This window comes from Pinus tabuliformis, chromosome 2_2 (genome assembly GCF_031772625.1).
Source record: "Pinus tabuliformis cultivar Carrire ecotype Pingquan chromosome 2_2, CPIR1, whole genome shotgun sequence".
Lineage (NCBI taxonomy): Eukaryota > Viridiplantae > Streptophyta > Pinopsida > Pinales > Pinaceae > Pinus > Pinus tabuliformis.
Genome location: NC_142300.1, coordinates 669,542,354 through 669,555,511, shown reverse-complemented (window position 1 = coordinate 669,555,511; position 13,158 = coordinate 669,542,354).

Genomic DNA, 13,158 nt, shown 5'->3' with positions numbered 1-13,158 from the left:
AGTTCAGCTTCTGAGGAAGATATAGCATGACAAAAATATCAAGGAGAAGCAATTCTAAGAGGGAGATTGGGCACTACTCTATGATTCAAGATACAAATATTTCAAAGGTAAGCTAAGGACAAGATGGCTAGGACCCTACACTATGGAGAAATGCAATGAAAATGGTTCAATTCTAATCAGAACCATTGATGATGAAGCCATCCCCATGCTTCTTAATGGACATCGGTTGAAAGTCTACAAGAAACCCTTCTCTAGGTGAGAGTTCATTGAAGATTTAAATAAGAAAGTGATGGAGAAAATCTGGTTGGAAGCCCTAAAGTTTGGTTAAGGGGAAAAAGAGAATGGTTGCCACAATCTCCAACACCAGTTCAACCTCAAGTTGAAATTGAGACTCCAGAGATCATGTCTCATGAAGGAGAACCTACAAACATGACAGAAGATGAGAAGACCTTCAGAAAGGATTTCTTTGATATGATAGAGATGTTGAAGGTCATTTATGAAGAGAGGAATAGCAGGTTACAAGGAGAAAGTTCCAAACCTCCCAACGGAGAAGGCTCTTCAGGATGACGTAATGGAAAAGGAGGTAATGGGAATGGAGACAAACCTCCACCCTCCCCACCATCTTCTTCATATTCTTCGTCACAAGAATCTTCACATTCTTCCACTAATGCAACCCTTACTCATGCTCATCATCATTCTTCAAAAGGAACTGGTAAATCACCTTTTTTAAAACTTGATGTTAAATTCGAGTTGCCCATGTATAATGGTGAAGTGAATGCATAGAATCTTGATAATTGGATTTGTCAGTTGGAGATATATTGTAGGATTAAAAACCTTCAAGAGGATGACATAAATATTTAGTTAGCTTCCTTTTGAATGGAGGGTGCAACACTTGTATGGTGGGAATCAAAGACCCAAGATTTTTTTTGGTTACATTAGTACTAAAGTCAACAAATAGTTATAATTTAGTAACAAAAGAACCAAGATATTACAAAAATAAAACCCTACAATTTTTTAATTCCCTCCTATAAACCAAGATTTTAGTATTCACAACATAGATTCTTTATCCATTATCCACCTACCCCTAACAAAGCTTCTACAATGTTTTCATTACCACGCTGCCTCACTTTTGCAAGCTTTGGAATAATAGCTTTATAGCCGAATCATTCAATGTACTTTCCTAAAGCTAATTTTTTTAACCAAGGAAGTGCAACAGATTTATCTCATTATAAAATATGGCTTTGTTGTTTCTTGAAGCAAAGACATTCCTTTGAATACAAAGTAATCCATTCAAAGATCTATGTTTTTATGCCAAAATGAAGATTCTTTTATGTAATGTTTCTCTAACATTTTTGGACACTTTGTAGTCATTTCCACTCCTTTAAGATTCTTTTGTTCCCATTTTTACTTTTTCACCATTATCAACTCTCCCAGCCAACCAATTTCCTATTAAAAGAAATGATCCTTAATGTAAATTTAGTGCTTAATTCAACATTTGCTTTATAAAGTGGTTGATTGCATGTGTACTGAATGTGTTTTTTTGGTGCTTTTAGTAAATGTTTGAACATAGTAAATGCATTACAATCATTGATATTATTAATTTAACGTTTAATATTTGTATAGTTAGGATTCATAATGCGAATGACATGTCTACCATCTGTGGTTTGCACCCCACAATGATATCAACTCGAGAGAGGGATATTGAATGACCATAACTCATAGAGGAAACATACCAAACATGGTTGAATCAACCACCTATTCACTTTCCATTGCATCCTGAGTTATAATTTCATAACATCTATAGCAACACTAGTTATTTACACGTTGGAAATGAAAACAATGACACCAAGGTTGGTATGGATGGTTTCTTATGAGATACACATGCCATAAAGGGAATGTTGTTAACACATTCTTGTGAGATGAGATGTGGGGTGATGGTCATATCACTAATACCTTCTTGCAAATCTTAAAATATATGTCCACCACCCATCTCTTTGGAAATGGGTCAATGTCTACCCAACTAGGGATAACAATTCTACTGTACAACTTGAAAGTAATGTAGGTATGTCAGATACATGTTTATTAACATTAATAGACTAACTAACCATTAATTTCCCTATAGTTTAATGAATATTTTCACACAATCATCAATGATAATGTACATTCATATTTCCCACTAATTGTAGGTTATTCAAAGATAAGGTGCTTTAAGGTGAAAATGGCCTCCTTGATAGCTCTAAAAGGGCAAATAAACCACTGAAAAGGTTGGTTGAATAGTGACTCTTAGATCATGCTTGCATGAATGATTGTATTCTTAATAGAGGCAAATTCAAAGACAAGGAGATATACTTAGAATTTGGACATGACAAGTATCAGAAAATTAAAAAAAGGAGTCTTCCAAATGAATCGTTATTGTCATAACATATATTGGTTTTGGCCGTCAATTCAATTTTGGGTTGGGCCTAAAATCAGAGCTCCTTATCGCAGTCACACTCTAAATAAATAGATTTATTATTTTAAGTATTTTTGTAAGTTTAGGTGTGGTTTTATTTAAGTATTAATATAGATTTATTTTAGATACTGATTTAATATGAGTTGAGAGGGCTCTGATTTATTCACGAGCTAATTTATTCACTAATTTTTTCATGATCCAAGTTTTTCATGTGTAAATTTTTATTTTGGTAAATATAACCAAAATTTCAACTTTAATGAGAGATAGACATCCTTACACATCAAGCTGTAAAATGAACCTCTCCTTACACATCATTACACATCATATTAAACAATCATATTAAACGATAGAATGAACCTCTCCACTCAACCATTATCTCAAAAATATCAAGACGAAAATCCATACAAGAGCATGTCTATAGTTTTGGAGTGGTAATTCTTGAGTTTTAATAGGGCGCAAGTCCTTTCATAGTTTAAGAAATAAGTCAGAACGATCATTGGTAAGATGGGCCACTCCTCAGTTTCATGATATTGATGCATTCACGAAGATGGTTGATTTAGCTTTAAAGATAATTTACGAGCTAGGTTGCATATTTGAATCTCGTGGACATCGCTTTATAAGAGGAGGATCCTGTAATTGTCGCACAGAGAATGTAGGAATCACCATTGTGCTAGCTCACCAAAAGTCAAAAGTTAAAGAATGTGCAAGTTGGTGTCGAATCGTAGTTCATTTGTATGGGCGATCAATTTGAACAGTTTTACAACAGGTCTATATGTCTGAATGTTAAACGATAGGGTGGTTCCGCAGAGATGTTTAATCAAAACAACTCATCGCACGATCAACAATTGGTGTTGATTGCTACACCCCTCCCTCACATTTTTGGAAACCACCATAGGGGTGTCACAAAGTGGTTTTCCAGTTTTGCAAAACACTCATGAGTTTGCTGACGTATGCATGATGAAACCTGGGACCCACGCACTATCAACTGCCACATCGCCCAATTCACCTTCCACCTCATTTCCAACGTGTACATAACCAAAGACGGGCCCGGATCGACCTTTATTACCTTTACATATTGTATTTTGGCCTTGGGTAAAAAGCCTGAAATCTATTTGGAAAACATATCATAAGATTTGTAAAAGGGGTCGGGAACTAATGTTTTTTAAGAGGGATTTAATTTAATATTATATATACTAAGTTTATATAGAATATTAAACCATTGCATTTTTGTAATTTCTGTTATTATAAAACCCTTTTTAGAAAAAGACCAACAATTTTGAACTTGTCAATAGAATTAGTTCCATAACTAATTTTGACGGTTAATGCTGGTATAAATATAAAAGACTAGCCAAGAGGAGAGGAAAGGGTTTAGATTCTAGAGTCAAAAGAATAATGTAATGAACAAATCTCCTAGAAGCCAATGGAATAAAACCAATTTTGATTCCTAATTTCTACGCAATTGCAATATGTATTTGTCTTTTCTTGTGTGCTTATAAATTCATGTTGTAATTTCTTCAATTATATAGGTGTAGAAGCATAAGGTTCTCTTAAATCTAGTTGTGGATTTACTTATTTTAGTACCTACATCTAATTTAATAACCTTAATGGTGTGAAAATTCGAAGCCGTGATTCCATACTGCAGTAACTAATTAAATTTTTCCTACTTGTTAATTTTTGAATCAAGTTATTTACAGTGTTACATAGTAAACATCGAAATAAACTCTACTGCAGCCTTCACAACATAAAATATTGCAGAAACTAAATACTGCACAAGAGAGAAATAAACACACACACAAGTAAACCATTTTTTTGGACAAACGTCCCCGGAAAAACCCAACTTGGGAAAGCCGGTGCAACAGGTGAGGGTTTTATTATTATGCAGTATTTTAAGTACAAACCTTTAGATGCCCAAACTGGCAATTTGATACAAAGAATAAACTGGCAAAGAGGTAGTGAGAAGGATTCTCACACTGTCACTGGCGATTCGAATCTGATCCAAGCTCTGGATGGTTGGCCCCACACTGCCTTTGTGTGATCTCTGCGTGGGCTCACGCAGTCGATGCATCACAACTTCTAGGAGTTGTGTCACCCTTATAGCTGATTGATTTACCTCTGGAACTCGACTCTCTGGCCCTTCGGTCTCACACCCCGACTTCCGGCACTAGATCTCGACTACTCCCAACAAAATTACAGACTCCCTCTAAAGCACTGTACTACCTCTCTAAACCTCTCGTTGCCTTCTCTACCTTGCACTCTTTGGAACTGGAAAATTCCTCTCTAGTCTACTATCCCTACCCCTCACTACAAGAAGATCACTCGATCTCTCTCTGGCAACTTAGCATTGCTACTCTTGAGAAATTTGATCTCTAGATCTCACTACCTCGATGTGTTCTCTAAGTGCCCATCAAGCTCCTTCTTATAATCTCTCGTTGGAGCACCAACGGCCAAGATTAAAACATAATCAAATGCTAAGATTAACTGGGAGTTGATCATCGTCTTCTTCTAGAAGATTCACACCAAATTTAATTAATACCCTTTAATTAATCACATTTCCTAAGTTTGGACTTAGGAATACATTAAAAATGATTAATTATTTTAATTAAACCATCTCTAGGTGGAATTTTCCCAAACGATTTATGTGTCTTGGAGAATGCATGTGTCTTAGCCTCTCTGCAAAATTTCAAGGCTAGAGCACATCTGATGCTACAAAAATCAACACTCCCTCTTAGCAAGGAATGTGCTCTAGTGCTGCAACCCACTGAGGCATCACTATGTTTCTGCACCATCTCTTGTTGCGTTGCTGATGTCTGGTTCTGTTTCCCATCAACTACTACGCAACTCTGATTTTTGCATTCGTGCTATTGTTGGCCCTGTTGAACTACTACCAATATTGCATCTGCACTGCAACCTTCTCCAACTGTTGTTGCAAAAATTGCAATGGAAAAGCATCCAAAATACTGAACCAATTATGGTCAGTATGATGTATCTCTCACCTGAGTACTTACTCCTGCTACACTCTATGATGTCACTAAAGCCTCCACATTGCTGCTGACTTTGCATTGCTACCAACTCTGCTCTGTGTTTCTTAGTCTCTGACCTGCTACTAGCTATTACATCTATCACTGTGGCACCTGACTGCACCAACTATCATTGATCCATCTTACTACTACATGTCTTGGGCTCCCATAGCAAGGTATTGATTCATGAGGTGGACCTCCTCAAGAATACTACCCATCCTATAGCATTCACTTGATGGTTTCTCCCATAAGAGTGTTGCAGGAGCCTTTTTTTTGAGGTTGAATCAACTTGATGTTCATGAAATCAACTTAATGTTGGTGGGTAGCAACCCCAAGGTCGTTTTTCTCATAGCATTGTTCTATCTGGCTCAGACATAGCCATTTATGAGGGTAGGTCCGTAAATATGTCTATTATAATGTTTGAATCTCTAGTATGAGCTTATCTCTGTTTTTGGAAATGGATATTATAAGGGTTTTTCTCTTGTTGTGTACAGTTGTGGAGAGGATGAACACCCTTTAGTTGGATTAATTATTTTGCATTTGGGAGAAGAACATCCCAATGACCGTTGCAATGTGTTTACATGTGAAAACTCTTTGGAAAATAGTGCAATAATCAAGAGAGAAGAGGTGATCACATGCTTTCAATGCTCGAAACTAACACTGAGAGCTTTGGAAGGGACACAAAATCTAGCGATGTAAGATGAATTTCTCTCCAATATATAATCATTTGAGTGGGTCCTCAAGCCCCTTCTAGGCCAACTTTTACGGCTAGCTGACCAGATCTCTTGGGAAGTATCTAGACATTTCCATGGCATAAAATATTTTTCTTTACATTGACACAAGAGCCCTTAAAGGGTTTTTACATTATGACTTTGATCTTAACTCCCTAGAGAACTCAATGGGTGCAAAACCTAGGACCATGGGCAAGAAACCTGTAAATAATTTTCCTTTTACAAAAATAAATATTTTTATTTTCTTTCTTTTGACAAGTACAAGGATTAGATCAAGTCACGACATCATAATTATGAAGACTGGCACTAGTTACATTTCAAAAATTAGCCCCTTCTACAATTAATATTTAGTTGTTAAAAATCTTTGCAGCCCTTTGCAACCCTTGTTACTCATAACGTTCCTATGTGGTCAATTATTCTTCTCTATGTCTATGTATGGGGACTCTTCTTGTGCCATTTGGATGATGGATATTGTTTATCCGTCACTATTTTTCATTTGGTCAATCTTATAACATGTATCCAATATTTTATTCTCTTATTAAGATTTATGATAAAGCTGGTTACTTGAATTTTTAATTTTTTTTTTTTGTGAAGTTCTATTCATAGTCCATTGTATGTCTTAGGTTCCCATGAAAGAATACTTGTCAAAAACCTATGACTTGCTAATCGAGACATCTAATGACATTTTAATTGATGGTTTGGATTAGGTGTGAGCAATATCATCACAGACAACTGGAGTTAAACTAGATGGTGAGGCAGGGTCATTTGAAACTTGACAATTTTTATGCTCTTGATGTTTTCATTGAAGATGTTTGAATTCCAGAGGAGGGAATATTTGATCAAAATCTTGACTGATCATAGTGATATTACCATGAGCACACTTAGAGAGTTAACTTGTTAGTTTTCTTTGTTGATTAAATGTGTAACCCTTTGCTTGATTAGATTTCAAAATTGGAGATTGAATTGAAGGAGGGGAAACAAAAATTTTCACAACTTGTATCAAATGTGGAAGCCCAAAAAAGAAAAGACTTGAGAAAATGAGGTATGGAGTTTTTTAATTTAGCAACATGAATCCATTGCAATGTGTGTTATAGATTACTAATTCTTGATCTTGGGATCAAATTGGAAGTGTTGATATTTCATAATGTTGTTGATTTAATGGATTTGATCTTCTATTTGGGAAGGTTTTAAACACTTTGAACGACTTAGTTTTCATTGCGTTTTTTTTTGTTCCTCCAATTATTTATGAAGAGTACTTGTTCTTTGCAGAAAAGTACAAGAATGATAATAAAAGCCTTTGGAAATCACAAGAAGCCAATTCAAAAGTGTATGGCTAAAATTTCGTCTGATTTTTTTGGATTGCAATCCTTTCCTCCCGACAAGATATTGAACAAAGTTTGTTTCTAAGGCAAGGAGGAAATCATGGTTTGATATATCATACTTTCCATTTTTGTGCAATTAAATTGAAAGCCTTGGCAATTTTTTCCCACAACATATTCTCAAGCTGTTAGTAACGATATATATAGGGTTATTGTTGCAAACCTAGTAGGGAGAACATTCAATGGAAATGAGGAGGTAGAAATATGACTGTAAGATATCAACTTCACCACACAATATCCAATTTTTTGTAGTATCTATTACCCGTGGGTAAAACCATGGATAGAAATACTCCATTTGTAAAAATGTACATAATTTTTTTGATGAGTTGTGTTTTACACAGTAAGATATCATTATATTTTCTTCTACCTCTTGATTATTTCCCATGCCATGTCATTGATAGTGTTGATCTTACCATAGGGACAATTAAATTAAAACTAAAGTAATCATGGAGGAAAGGTATTCATTGAGCATTAACTATTTATTACAAATAGGGACCAATATTAGACCTATTCCTGAAATGTTTTGGGTCTCTAGTTCCATATTCCTATGTAAAATTGACATGTTGCATTGAGCATTGTTCCATGGTCACTATAGTGGGGACCACTGGATGACATGAAGCTCTCTCCTTTTGATCAGTTTAGATAATTGCAAAACCATTTTTGTACAGAACGATTTCTTTCAACAAGATGTAGCTATCTATCTATCCAGATAACAGGAATTTTTGAATTTTGAACCATTGTAATGATTGATAATTTATATAAAAGTTTCCCACCTTTTCAAGGGTTGGAATGTGGTTGCATTTCCTTGTTGTAGTGTCTGAATTTGATAATTCTAGTGATTTTATTCTGATGATTGTATGTGGTACAAAATGTTGAACAACTTTTATCGTAATGCCCACACGCATATCCTAATGGTGCCATCTTTGAATATCTCATTTGCTTCTTGTCAAATAATTTAGATTGGTTTCTACATGTAATGAAATTTGTAAGGTATTCAATGAATGATTTCTACAAGCAGTATTGTTAGTACTCGCACCATTTACCTGTAATGCTAAATTGATAGTTTTGTATTTTATATGATTGAATATAAAGGCCAATGTATTTCTATTTTGGTGAACTATGTGAAAATTGGACCACAAGCAACAAATGGAACACATCTAAATATTCATGGTGGAGTCACATTAAGCCTTGGAGGGCCTAGTCAAGTTGTAGGCCAAAAGCATTGACCTGATGGTTTCTCCACATAGGAGTGTTGCAGAAGCCTTGTTTTCGAGGTTGACTCAACTTGATGTTCATGGACTCAACTTTATGTTGGTGGGAAACAACCCCAAGGTCATTTTTCTCACAGTGTTGGTCTAGCTTACTCAAACATAACCATTTATGAGGGTAGGTCCGTAAATCTATCTATTATAATGTTTGAATCCCTATTATGAGCTTATCTCTATATTTGGAAATGGATATTATAAGGGTTTTTCTCTTGTTGTGTACAGTTGTGGAGACGATGAACACCCTTTAGATAAATTAATTATTTTGCATTTGGGAGCAAAACATCCCAATGGTCATTACAATGTGTTTCCATGTGCAAAATATTTGGAAAATAATGCAATAATCAAGAGAGACGAAGACCTAATACTTGTTTACACCAAGGTGGTGATCATGTTGTTTCAATGCTAGAAACTACAACTAAGAGCTCTGGAAGGGACACAAAATCTAGTGATGTAAGACTGAATTATTAAAAGTAATTCATGTAAGTTGCATTATATTTGTATTTCTGATGTAATCTCAGAGTTCCCTTTTTCTGTGTTTGTTTTATTTAGAAGTCATCAATACTAGCTGGAGCATAGTCATGGAAAGAGGATTTGAATATGAAAAGACTTGTTGACATTGAAGCGGAGTCCAAGCCATCTTCCTCACAAGATCCAGGTTGGCATGATCAATTTTCTTTATACAATATATATCTATGACAATTCATTTATCTTGGGTGATGTCTTGGCTAAGTACAATATAGTTTATACATGACTATTATCACTGCTCCAACTTTTACTCTCTTTCAAAATTAAATTTCTGGATTGATGGAATCAAAGAAAAAATTGAAAATTATGGGAATACATACAACAAACATAGCCCCTGTATTCTAAATCTAGGGGAAAAGTCTGAAGGGCTCTATGGCGAGTCTCTTCAACAAGATGGAATATGCATATTAAGGCGATTAGATACTAACTAAATTGTTGCAAAATTGGATATGATAGGGTTAATCATGTCATCTTGAGGGATAGAGAACAATAATTTGTGTTACTAATTTATTTGAATAGTATAACATTGTGTTTTGTAAATAAATAAATGAACTATTTTCACCGTGCAAATACCTTTTTAAACTAGCCCAAGGGGTTAACTCAAACAGGTGTTGCCAATGTTGCTTGGAATCTGGCTAGTTTCGTGTGATCAAGTGCCTGGTTTGACTTCCCTTGGAAGAGGAGAACTTGTCTACACTAATGGGTTTAATATGCATGCAATTTGTGAATGTGGGGAAGCATCCTTGGGCTTCTCTCCGAGGTTTTCCTTATAAAAGAAAATACCTTTTTAAATGGCAGTAATAGAGAAATATAATATACTTCGTAATTCTTACATCTGAATCATGGAATATTGTGATTGAAGATTTATTTATTTATTTATCGATATTATCTACAATGTGTGTATACCTAAGCTATTATTCTTGGACTAATGCTTTAGACAATCCTCAATTGAAGCATAAAAATATGGTCCATTTGAAAATACTAGAGCTTGAAGCAGAACAACAAGAACAATCACGTTCACTTTTGCAACAATCTTGTCCTTCTCAATCCGATCAAGAGCAAATAGTTCAAAAAAAATCATCCCCATGTAATCTTCCCAACTCCACTGCCAGGTCTCCTCCACAACACTTTGGCCTTTTTGTTCATAAAAACCATAATCATCAGTGAAGACAATAGTGCAACATTAGCCATCAAATTCCTCATCAACAACATCAAACACCAACCCCTCCTAAAGTGCAACAAAATCAAAAGGCAGAGAAGTTCTTCCATTTGCATGTAGGTATTTTAAGCCAGCGAATGCCATTGCCTGCACATAATGTCTAACAAACTTTGGCTCCCATGGAACCTTCTCTAATTGAACATGCCCCAAAAAATATTGCCCAAGATATCACTTCAAAAATTGTTCAGAACTGAAGACCAAAAACCCAAAATCTATCTGATAAACTGCCACCAAGAATTGCAATTGTAGGAATGGTTGCAGTCCATAATCTGGTAAGTAAAATCTGCTTTATTCAATTCCCATTCAAGAAAATGCTCTACAGGTTTTCTTTATGTATATGACAAGAATTCTCATACAAGTATTGTTGCTTTGATCAATTTACATGTAGACATGGGCTGAAGTCTATGGTACTGTCGATGGAGTTTTTGACTCTGGATATCTCATTACTTCCAAAGTAAATGGCCAATTGTTTTGAGGTGTTTTATTCAGTCCAGTAAGCATTTGGTCCTCATCTTCTTCTTTATACTTCTTTGTATGCCTATCCCTTGACATTTTGGATTTATTTACTTGATCGTTTAGTAGGTTAAAATTTTTCACATCTTACATATCCAAAACTTCACTACTTCACAGTTTTGTATTTCAATTTGAAACTATTCCACCTTATTGTATTTTCTTAAAATTCAAAATATGAGAGAAGTTTCTGAAGTGCACACAACTTCAAATTTTCATGTTTTAATTGGAACACATATGCCTTATTATATTTTCTTTCAACTAAATTGGGGATAATTTATATATTCTCAAACAGGGCCCTGGAATCATTTTGAGAGAGGAAAATATCCCTCCAAACTATTTATCCAACAACAATAGAAATACTGGGATGATTGTGGGGCATCCTCCTGCTTTAGTGAGTAACCCACAATCATTGCAGAATAATCCTAGCTGTATGAATGACCTTTGTTGGGTCTTTTGTGGTACCCATTATGCATGTTGGTACATTACTTCAACCAAATTCCTTTGCTAGAACTGTCTCTATTGCTTCTGCAATAGAAATCAGGGAGGAAAACCACATTGGTGCAACTGTGGCTCCAAATATAGTTATAAAGACTACTAGAGGTGCATCAGTAGATTTACAAAGACCAACACATGATATTCATTTCAGTGCAAGAGAAAATTATGGTTCCTCTATCTGTAATAATTTAGGGAGTGTAAGGATGAATAGTGATGATAATCAACACCCTCATGAACCTCCTCACCTAAGGATTGGTGGTGTAATGCATAAAGTCCTCAAAACCCCATTCTCAAATGGTCATGTTCCATCCATTATCACTCGTCCTGGATACTGGGTTTGGAAACCATTACCTTTGAGTGTTCCTTTGACTGCCTCTCCTGTAGATTATCATCCTACAATTACTCACAGAGAAAATGTGCATTTTGTAGCCATGCCTCCTTTTCTAGGCATAAGTTTTGGAACTGTACCAGCAGGGGTTGAAGGTCCAACAACACTTTTACGTGGGAACTCTGTGCAAATTGGACCACAAACAACAAATGGAATGCATCCAGATATTCATGGTGGAGTCACATTAAGCCTTGGAGGGCTTGGTCAAGTTGTAGGCCAAAAGCATTGACCTGATGGTTTCTCCACATAAGAGTGGTGTAGGAACCTTGTTTTCGAGGTTGAGATATGCCTATATTCAAGTTTTAAATTTCAAATTTCGTGAAATTAGTGACTTAGGATGCATTTTCCTCTTCAAGAATTATAGGGCTAACATTTTGTCTTCTTAGATACCTTGATCAAAGGTTCTTGTCTTTTCTCATTAGAGCGGTGGGTACCCCCATACACCATAAGCTCTAGTACCCTGCCATGATAGCCACATTGATTACCTCTTTCTTCTAGGTTGTGATTATGACTAGGCTTAATTGCTCGACATTCTCCACCCAAACTGAAGTCAAGGTATGGTTGGGTTCACTAGGGGACTAGAGTTTCTATGAAAACAACATCAATGTTTCTTCAATTGACGGTTAGATCACTGTCTTTTCTACTACTATTAGTTCATTGTACTTGGATGTTGAAAGAGCTTTGACACAATCATTTCCCTTATCTTTAGTTTCCACAAACCCTAAAGCGAATATTTGGAGGTGACCTTGGATCACTTTACATGGGATCATCTTTGTAGTTCATTATCTGGGTAAAATTATAACACTATGTAAATGTTCCCAAGGTATACACTTATAATCTTTGTCTAGTGTTTTTGAGAGTATTTTACAATTGTGTTTTTACGATGTGTAGTGTTTTTGAATTGAAGCTTGTGTATTTTTCTATTACAAAAATAAGCATCACAAGGTTCTGAGGCCAGTTGGACAATTTAATTAGAATTGTAAGGGAATTTTAGAATTGCTCCATCTATCACATCTAGGGAAAATTTTATCCATCTATGGAATATGTGGACAATAGTGTCTGGAATCAAATCCAGCTAAGACTGGGGACCTCTCTTCATTGTTCTATTAAAACTTTTACCCCTACTTTGGTGTTAAAGACATGGTGAGTATTTCTTGAGTATAACATCTTT